Below are 10,673 nucleotides of genomic sequence, written 5' to 3'. Positions count from 1 at the left end.
ACGAAATATGAATTCAAAACCAGTAGAAAGCTTTTATGTAAAAAGTTTTAGAACCACTCACCTTATAAAGCTTTTGACACCAAAATGCTAGAAATCGATCCCTTTTTGAAACTGAATACTTGAAATCAAATTTGAAATCTTCCTCTTAATGCAATCCGGACAACACCTCTTTCGAAACCCTCTCAAATTCTCTCAAAGTGGCAGGAAAACCAAATGAAGGGATTACACCCCTATTTATACTATACCAAAAGTGGAAAGGTCGGCTACCACCCCTTCCACCTCATGCTAACCAAACACACACATGCATTCATGCACACTACATGCATACTTTCTAACCCCACACACACACACACACACACACACACACACACACACACATATATATATATATATATATATATTGTATTCCATATTTATCATGTATGCACACACACACACATATATATATACATTTTTTTCATATTTTAAATAATGCATAAATGCACATACCCACACGTAGCAAAATATCATGCTATCACGAAAATCATTTAGTCAAATGTTCACGTATAAATTACCTTGGGTAATAACTAGGATCTGGTTATCACAAATCATGGAGTGGGTCGTCTAAAAAAATAATTACAAATGGTTTCACTTTTCTTACGGATTATAACGTATGTATTCTGTTTTTATTTTTATTTTTATTTTTCTTAAAAATAAATAAATATATTTTATTTTATTTTTTATTAATATAATATTTATTTCTCTCTTACACACACGTTTACAAGCAAGTTCAATTGCAAACTTGAGTTTCACTATGAACTATGTGACAAATGATAGTGTATCTTAGACATTCACAGGATATTTAATTATCATAAATTTTGTATCATTCTTCATAAATTTGTAAAAAAAAAGCACGTTCATTATAAATAATGAATGGAAACATAACTAGACACGTACTTTTGTCCCCATTCACAACGGAAAACAAGTTTACAACTGACTATTCCTCTTTCTTTTTCTCTTTCTATATACATACATATATATATATATATATATATATGTGTGTGTGTGTGTGTGTGTGCGAGCGCGCACGTCTGCGTTACATGTGTATAAAATGGACACATGCATAGCAAATGTTTCCTGGTTTCTTTGTAGACAAATTATTTAAAAGCATATGGGCATACAATACCCAGATGAATGTTTATTACGGTGTTATCAATTTTCCAGATTTTTTTGATTTTCAGTTGAACCTAAGTAGCGCTTCCCAATATATATCTCCTGCAAGTCTTTCTCCGGCAGCTCGTAGCAAGTCTCTGGCAGCATTTTCTGACCACCTGCACCGTCGAACAGCCGAGCTCTGATTCATTTTCAGAACCTATTTGTAGATTCCTCTTCTTTCATAGCACGAACAGAAAAGCTGAAATTGGTCTTTTTGAGATGATACAAATTAGGGAGAAGAAAGACAAGAAAGAGGACTCTTTTCAAGTCTTTCTCAGGTAGTCCACCCTCCTCATCATCACCTCCATCTCCAACTACTTTGATCTTTACCCATATTTCAATTTTTTAAAACTACATGGACACATACTAGAACCAACCACCATAATTTTGTGCTCTCCACTCAAAATCAAAGAAAACCTAAACCTTAATGTGAATCGAAGAAAACCGAAACCTGATAGTGAATCCACAAATTGAAGAGAACCCAAACCCATTTAGAAGGTGTAATAGATCAAAGCCAATCATGGGTGTGTGTATACAAGATATGGTGTACAAGTAGTTGACAGGAGATGGTGAACAACCATCTTCACTTTCACACCATTTCCACCTTCACCTCATGACGGACTCATGAAACTTTTCAAATGGTGACACCATATAATTATTATAATATAATATAAATCCAAAAATAACTAAAAAAATATGGTTTTATAGGACCGATAAACAACTCATAAACTTGTACCCAACGCGTCTTCATCGTTTGAAACGGCCAATATACACCCAAAAGATGAAGACACATATACTCTTTTTCTATAAAAATATGGGTGTATATTGGCCGTAGATGTCAAGTTCGTGCTCAAGAATGATCATTTCCTGTCTTCAAAATCACGTGGATACATCTAACTCAACTTCAATAGACTTGATTTGTTAAACTGAGAAAAAGAGTTGCGTGGATTCAAAGCTGCCATATTTTGAAGCAAGTCGGTGCTTATCTCACAAAAACGATCACCAAACTCTTGAATCTGCATATCCAAAACAATGTTAAATATATTATAGTTATAATAATATTGATTGTTAATGTTCATCCTTTTCCTTGGATTTCTTGTATTAACATAACCTTCAGCTATATCCAACTTGATGATCTTATGTTTATCACAAAAAAGTAGCATTTCTCCAAAATTTGATCAAACTATTTTCTCTCAACATTTGTAATTGACCTTTGGTTGTTCCTATCAAATCAACAACTTCCAAGATATCTTCATCTTTCCTTTGAAGAGCTTGAGACCAAGAATTTGTTAACCCTAAGATGGTTGATATTAAGTGCATATAAAACACAAATTCAAATGTCTTGAAGTATGATAAAAGACCTCTTGCTTGAAGCCGACTAGCTCCATTATCACCATCATCTTCGACATATTCAAGAACCTTTATAACCTCTCGAAACAAATCAATCAAACTCACGATTGTTTTAAGATGAGAATTCCGTCGTGTATCTCCAGCTCGTACAAGGGAAATCTCTTGGTTTAACCCCTTATCAGTCTCAATCCATGTCTTGCAAATAAAACATCCAGGCAGATTTAAAACTTAAAGCAGATGTATCCATCACATGAACAACGCCGACAAATCTTTTCTAAACAACTCCGACTTTGTCAACAAACCTCAAAACCACGACCAATTGTTCTTTTCTAGAGACATCGCTAGACTCATCCACCAACAAAGCAAATACATCATCACCAGTTTCCCCAATAATTAATTTCAACACTTCTTCAACAAGTATTTACAAACTTCAACGAAAGCATTCAATCGCATGTGATACTCGGTCTTCATGAGTTTTGTTTTCTTATGAAGGGAAACAACAATTGATTTGTTTTGGTTAACCAAATCTTCACATTTTTTAAGTGCTTTATGTTGAAAACTATTAACCTCACCCTTATAAGCATAAGTCTTTCTTTTTTAATCCAACTAATGAATCCCTCTGTCACAAATGCATTTGTCCCATGATTCCCACCTTGATCTCTGAATAAGTAATAAGGCAAACAATATGCTCTATTTATTTTTACACTGTATTCCAACCATTGAAATTGATCAAACCAAGTAACAACAAACCGTCTTGCTTTAGACCCTATAACTTTGGTTGGAAAGATGTGACCTCGTGGTTGACATGGGCCTCTAATCAAGTATTTCCGTCTAATTTCATCTCTTTAATCTGGGTTATAAGTTATAATTTTTGGTCTCTCTGATGGATCCCAAAGAAGATTGTTAACATCAATCACATTGTTGGATGCATTATTATCGGTTGATGAAGCTTTTCATTTCAAAAACTTTTCCATATCAAGTCATCAACACTAAGTAATGAAGCAATGATCAWGTWATCAGTAATGTAAATGGTAAAACTATAAAATGTAAATTTGTTATCAACACTAAGTAATGAAGCAATGATCAAGTAATCAATCATCAAGAGTCAAGACATCTAAAATGTAAAATTGTATTGATGATTGATCAAGTAATCAAGAGTAACGACTAACGAGTAATCCAATCAACATTTGAACATCATCAACTAAACTAAGTAATCAACTAATGAACTAATGAAGCAAACCAATGATCATTGATCAATTGAAGTGAACATCATCAAGTGAGATCCTTTCCAATGGTTGTGTTTCGTCTTTTGTTGCCAACAAACCATCATTCTTGTTAAAAAAATGACAGAAAGAGCGGTTTTTTGGATTTTTATGACAACAATTGTTAGCTTGCAACAAAGGCCGAAATCTAATTCAAAAATTGAAAAACCTTCCAAGAATCAAACAAAAACAGTAAGCTTCAACAAGTTTCAAAAGCACATAAAGATGATCATTTGCCTATTGGCATCAACTAAAGTACTAAACTAGTAATAAAGCAAAGCAATTGCCTATTGGCATCAACTAAAGTACTAAACTAGTAATAAAGCAAAGCAATGTTTTGACAAAATCGAAACCATCCATGCCAAAAATACATAATATTTGGCATTCTCCATCCATGATCAAGATTAATCAACTAAAACTACTTAACTACAACTAATTACTAATGGTATAGATGTAAAATTGTATTGGTCAACAGATAAGTAATCAAGATTAAGAGTAAAAATGGATACCTAAATGGCTAAATCTAAAAATAGAGACCAAATAGCACTGTAGCAAGTGAGAATCGTTCGATTTTCGAGAATCGTTCGAGAATTGCCACTCGAGAATCGTTTCGTTTTTGTCTCCCTCACTCGACACTCCGTCTCTCGCTCACCGCTGTCTCTTGTTTGTTCTCGTCTTGGCCGACTACTTTAAGGGCTATTGAGCTAAGGCCTTTGTTTGATTAATTGATTTGATTTGGGATTTCAAAGTTTCAAGAATTGGCTTTGTATTTTAGGCTTTTGATTTGGGCTTTGTTTTATTTGGATTTCAGACTTCAGTTGCATGATTTGGGTTTCAGGAATAATACGGTAGCACCTTCTAAAACGATATGTTTGCAATGTTCACGAACCTAAATTTTTACTCTTCGACGAAGGAATAATACGGTGGCACGTGCCACCTGTGCCACAACATTGGGTCCGTCCATGCTTCTCCTCCATTGATTAACAACCACAACAGAAAGAAAAACAAAATAGTTGATTTATAGAAACGAAAAACAAAAACCAAAATGAGGCTTAAATCGAATTTGTTTGTGTGTATATTTCAAATATGTTTGTAAATCAAAACGATACGATGCCGAGGATGGTAGTGGATGTTCAATGAAAATATAGGAGAGCAGAAGTAGAATGAGGGGGAGAGGGAGGAGACCAACCTTAGGGTTTTTTGGCGGTAATGGTGAGTAGCCGAAAAGAGGGGGGTAATGAGTGACCGGAAAGGATGGAGTATGAAGAGCATCGACTATCTGTGTGTGTGGGAGGGGGACGTTGTAGTGTCATTTATATATACATATATATAATATAAAGTCATATTCATACGAGAACAATAACCAAATAAATCACATGTGATTTTACACTAAAAGCACGTGTAAAATCACATGTGATTCATGCTACTTTGGCCGCGACCTGAGGTCGGGGGGCCAGGACCGTGTTCTGTAATATATCGTATGTAAAATCATATGTGATTCGACCGCTTTCTTGTTATATTAATTGGGCTATTTTCTCGTTTGATCCTCCCTTATAATGTATATAATATTATATCAATGTGTTCACAATGTGTTTACAAATTATAATAATAAAAAATGTTCACAACGTGTTTACCTTATGTATATATTTGATTGTGTATGTACATATATATTATGGAGAGAGGAAAGAAAAGAGATGAGAGAGAAGATAGGAGAGATAATCTATAATACCTTATTAAGAAAATTTAGTAAAAATCTTAAAGTCTTAAAAATATAAATGACCAAGATACCCTTATCTATCTATACTATCTTAAATACAACTTTAGATGCATAATGTACTACTTTTTAAAGCATAAAGTCTTAAAGTTTTAATTATAACTTTAATAGCCTAAGTTACAACTGCACTGTGCATAAAAGACTTTTACCACTCAGATTCATACCCACCCGGCCACCGGTGACGATTCAAGGCTACGATTGCTTTCTCCAAGGTGACGATTGTTTTTCTCCAAGACGACGATTCAGCTTTTGATGCAGGTCTTATTTGTGTTATTGCTACTTCGCGTGCGCCTGTGCTCCATCGATTTAGAGTTTTTTTTTCTCTCTTCTCATACCATTTTCAGGTAAACCATCTATTTCTTTGATTTTTTACCACTCAGATTCATACCCACCAGTGACGATTCATACTACGATTCCCTTTTACAACTCAGATTCAAGACGACGATTCAGTGACATATGGAATTCGGAGGAGCCTAAAGCCTGGCCTCTGTTTGCCGGTTGAGCAGATCCTCAAGGTTTGGACTATTTAGAGGAGTTGGAAATGCTAACTGTATGTAATATTTTGAGATGACACGTTTATATTCGAAGCCGAGAGAGGGAGAGAGAGAGAGAGAGAGATCTTATATGTTTATTTTTCGTCAAACATTTAAATACTAAAGGAAAGGTACTACATAACTCTTGTATCTACCTTGTACAGAAGTGTTGTGCACAGAGAGGGGGATTATCACCGAGTTGTTTATGTGTGGATTTTTGCTGAAAGTACACAAGAACTTTTTCTCCAATGACGTGCCGATTGCAAGGATTCGTGGCCTGGATTCTGGGATATCTCCAGTGCAGGTCATGTATCTGGTGGAGATACATCGCTAATCACTGCTAGGTAAATTATGGTTTTGACTGGAAGTAACTGATTAACAACTTAATGTGCTATTAATGTTAATGGAAGTAATTGGTTAACAACTCAATTTCTAGTATTTGAGAGGCAAGAATTGCTACATAGTGTATAAGCCTCTCTTCCATCTTATGTGCTTTTCATGTTAATTCCTCCCATTTCCAATTGGAATTTGCGACCTTAGGTTAAGATAGTATTTAAGCATATAGATAGCCCATGAAATTGTTGCTATCCTAGGATACATTGAACAGACTTAACAAACTCAAAAAATTACACCTATTGGTTGTGCATAGTTAAGCATTGTTAAATAGAGTATAAAATTCAGTATCTTTTATTGAATATTTGAGAGGTCATGAAAGGGAAATAATAGAGCGAAAATGTTGTGAACCACTAGAAAGAACAATGATGCTTCCAAGTTTCAGTGTCTGAACATATATTTCAAGTGTCAATGCCATCCATTCCAAGCTCATAGTTATACAGACCTCACCACCAACAAAATGAGTTGGCACCAAACCAAACACATGAATGTGAATTAAATAATTTCTCAACAACCTTTCAAAGTATTAAATTCCACTTTTGTTTTTCAAAATCAAGATTTTTTTAGTACCCAGAACACAGTTTCGTTCATTTCTGTCATCATTCCTGAAAATAATTAAATATAGTATTCTCTGTAGATGAGAATTCAACATTTCAAAGGTGGGTTATGGGTTATCTCACAAGTCATTAGGCTAACCAATGTAGGATTCTCATAAGATTGATATTTGAACTGTTCACATTCTGGTGCTTTTGTGAAGATGGATTTTGGATAACATTTTAGGAGGTATTTGTGCATTGAAGCTTTCAAACATATCATACATGCACTAGGCTAATCTGTCAAGTCTTTCTGACATCATTCTTGGAAAATTTGGCTTATGACAAAGACTGCCAAGTCTCTCCAATTGCCTTCCGGTGTGTTCTTTCTGCGAACTCATATGATCCCAATCTATTATGTTTATTTTCTATTTGATAGTAGTTTTCTGAAATAAAATTGCTATAATATTTTAACATGATAGAGGCGATTTGAAACCGTAGTTGTTGTACATTGTCTCTTTTGCTGAAAAGTAAGACAATCAAACAAAAATTGCTTTGGTGATTCTGATTAAACATATACATCAATACATATTGACTAACCTATATATAAATAAATAAATATATATATATATATATATGATATAGTCATCTTCATTATGATAAGGATCTTGAAAATCCTTACCCTTATTGTTTATGTTTTTGAACTTCAATATTCTTTTGTCATAAGCTTATTCCAAACCAAATGTGTTCATTGTTACATGTATCATAGAAGTACTTTCTCTTGTACATCTTTTGATAATTTCTTGCTCTGTTAAACTTTGCTTTTGGAGGCATTTTAAATGATGCAACATTTGGGAAGGCTTTTTGTAGTTTACCATGAATACAACTCAAGTGATCCTAATATTAGAGGAGTATTATTAAGGGTTTGACTACAATGGAAGTGAACAGAAGCTTGACCAAATCCTCCTAGAGAATTAAGAACCATGTGCTCTATGGTGAAGAGTGGTGTCATTTCTGCTATATTTTGTTGAATGAATGCACATAATCATCAGGTGGAGGGTTAGGGAATCGAAGATTTAGTCTACTACCACTTCTGGTGGAGTCTTTTTTGTTCCTTTAGTTCTTATTCCAATCTATTGAATTGTTCCTGTTAGTTTTTTCTGCCTATGTTTTATGTGAACATAGTATTCTTAGATTGTTGGTACATTTGTTATTTAGTGGTTGTTGAAATCTTTCTCTTTTGTAGGCCCTGAATCTCTTCCAAGTCAAGGAGCTTCGATTTACAGGTTTACATCTTCAGTCCATTGCTTATTTTTTATTTTCGATTGCAATTGATTGTTTGTTTGCCTCTACGTTTCATATATGTATAGCAATCGGTACCACAGTGTGTAGTGACAGAAAAGAATTCTTTTCAGGTTTGGGTGTCTCCTCTACAAAACCAAACAGCATTTCTGTGGAAGCCGCCCAACCAAAAGTTGTAGGGAAGCATTTGATTTTTTGTTTACATTTGTGTAGAAGGCCCAATCAACATTCGATTCTTTGCTTGCCAAAACTGGGAAAAACTTAATTTTTTTTAATATCCATATATCTTTTTTATGATGCTTTTGTCTCTTGGAGAGAAAGGGAAAAACACTTTTGTTTTGAGTCATTCCATACAACCAAACAGATTTGACTGTGATGCTTCATCATAGAGAAATGGAAATGAGAAGGTATGGTGTTCATCATCAAAATTTACACTAAAAGTTCATTTTTCAAAAGAACAAGTAGTCATGAAAACTCTGAGAGAAATATACACATACACATATAGTAGGGTTTCAGAAGAAGAGGGACACATACTTGGCATATATTTCAAAAGTACTTGGACAGCCGCTGCTCTCAAAGAAGAATGGTTCTGTTTTCAACTTACTGTCAGCAACAACCGCTACTCTTGTTCATCATCGAAACGTTGGTTGTCTTAATTATCTAATTTCACTTTTGGAGAATTGGGAATGCATGTACCCATTTCATATTTATTCTTATTTTTATATGCATGATTCCTTCATTTTTTTTAACATGTTTAAGTGTTCGTGTGTGTAAATGTTTGTCCCAATGGCTTACCATCTTTATTTATATGTGCTATTTCGCATGGTTGGCACACTTGAAACATTTCAGGATGGAAATCCAAATTGTTTTTAGAAATCCAAAATGTTTTTAGACAAATCATTCATGTTATGTGCATTTGGGTTCTATAAAGTCCATATGGTATTGTTTTCATTTCTGTTGGGTTTATACACTTGTTCATGGTTTACAGTTTGATTGTTTGAGGGATAGACTTTCTGAGTAGGCTTATTCAATCTTTTTTATTTTTGGATTTCAGAGAAGATATATCGTAGAAGTTGTGGCTTGATGAATGATTCAGGTAATGGGCTAAAATTATTTTTGTTGACATGATTTGATTTGGTTTATGTGCAATGACTTTTGAAATCTCGGCAGTAGAAATGCCCTAGGATCCGGTAAACATTTAGTGAATGGCCGAGTGTTACAACACTACTTATAGTTATCTAATGATTTGACAGTGGATTTAGGCAAATCCCTATCCCAAGAACGATGTACTTAACCAAAAACTTGGATATGATGTTTATTATCTTTTCATTTTCTCATATCATATAATATATTGTTTCATGTGTCCTTCAAATGATGAATGAGTACATTGGTTGATGTTGTGTTGGATTTATCGTGTTCAGGTGTTGAACCTTTGTAGTTGGTGGAATTCCAGGAAATTTAACATGAAGATGTATTTCAACGTGAAGATGTATCGGCGACTATTCGTGAATTGTTGATTGGTTTTATTTTTTATTATTTTCTTTAATGTTTAAATGTAAGAACTTTCTTTTAAACTCGTACCTACATAGATGCCAAATGCATGATTATACCAAATGTTTAAATGTAAGAGCTTTCCTTAATGTTTAAATGAAGCTGCTTGAACTGATCTGGGGATCTGGAGATTTCTTAAAGTTTATCTTTGTCGTCAATTTCTGACTTCTATGAGTATATTCATCATGGCCATCATTTCATTTTTGCTTTTGCAATCAACAAATTAGTCGCTTTCTTCAACTGCAACTTCTCTCTTTCAATTGGATCTCCAAGCGATGCTAAAGGTTTTGGAGTCTGTTGGTCGGATTGGTGCAGGGGCCAAGGTTTCTATGGTTAACTCCTCCTTTTTTACGTTTAAGACTTGGTTGAATCTCGTTCTAGAGTGCTCGTTCTATTTTTTTGATGGTTTCTTTTGATTGTGTTCTCTGTTGGGCTCGATTTCTTAGTCTTGTTGCACTTATTTGTGTAGGTCCGTTTTGTTTAGATTTTGGTTTATTTTGTGTTGTTTCATTTACGCCTTATGCAAAATTTTTTGTTTTTTCTTATATGTTTTGTGTGTTTTAGTTAAATTTTTTTGTTCCGCTAAAAAACAAGAGTAACATACAAAAGTCTTTTAATATACACACGAGTAACATAATAAAAATATAATACATGGATGGATCAAAATGACACATATATAATGTTCGTTTACGTTAGAATCCATTAAACTATATTTTTTTGAAATAAAGTATCAAACGTTAATATCTTTAAAAAAAATACATCTATATTTTTAGCAATTTTA

At 33.8% G+C, this 10,673-nt stretch overlaps 1 long non-coding RNA gene across 1 annotated transcript; it reads left to right on the top strand.

Moving 5' to 3' along the window:
* The first annotated feature begins 5,943 nt into the window (after positions 1-5,943).
* On the top strand, positions 5,944-9,630 carry LOC112509947. The gene is made up of 3 exons (XR_003068871.1): positions 5,944-6,095; positions 6,278-6,457; positions 8,286-9,630. It is a non-coding gene; the product is annotated as an uncharacterized LOC112509947 (long non-coding RNA).
* Positions 9,631-10,673: the final 1,043 nt, after the last annotated feature.

The sequence above is a fragment of the Cynara cardunculus genome (genome assembly GCF_001531365.2).
Source record: "Cynara cardunculus var. scolymus isolate 2C chromosome LG 3, CcrdV1, whole genome shotgun sequence".
NCBI lineage: Eukaryota > Viridiplantae > Streptophyta > Magnoliopsida > Asterales > Asteraceae > Cynara > Cynara cardunculus.
This window is presented reverse-complemented; position numbering and strand designations above follow the sequence as displayed.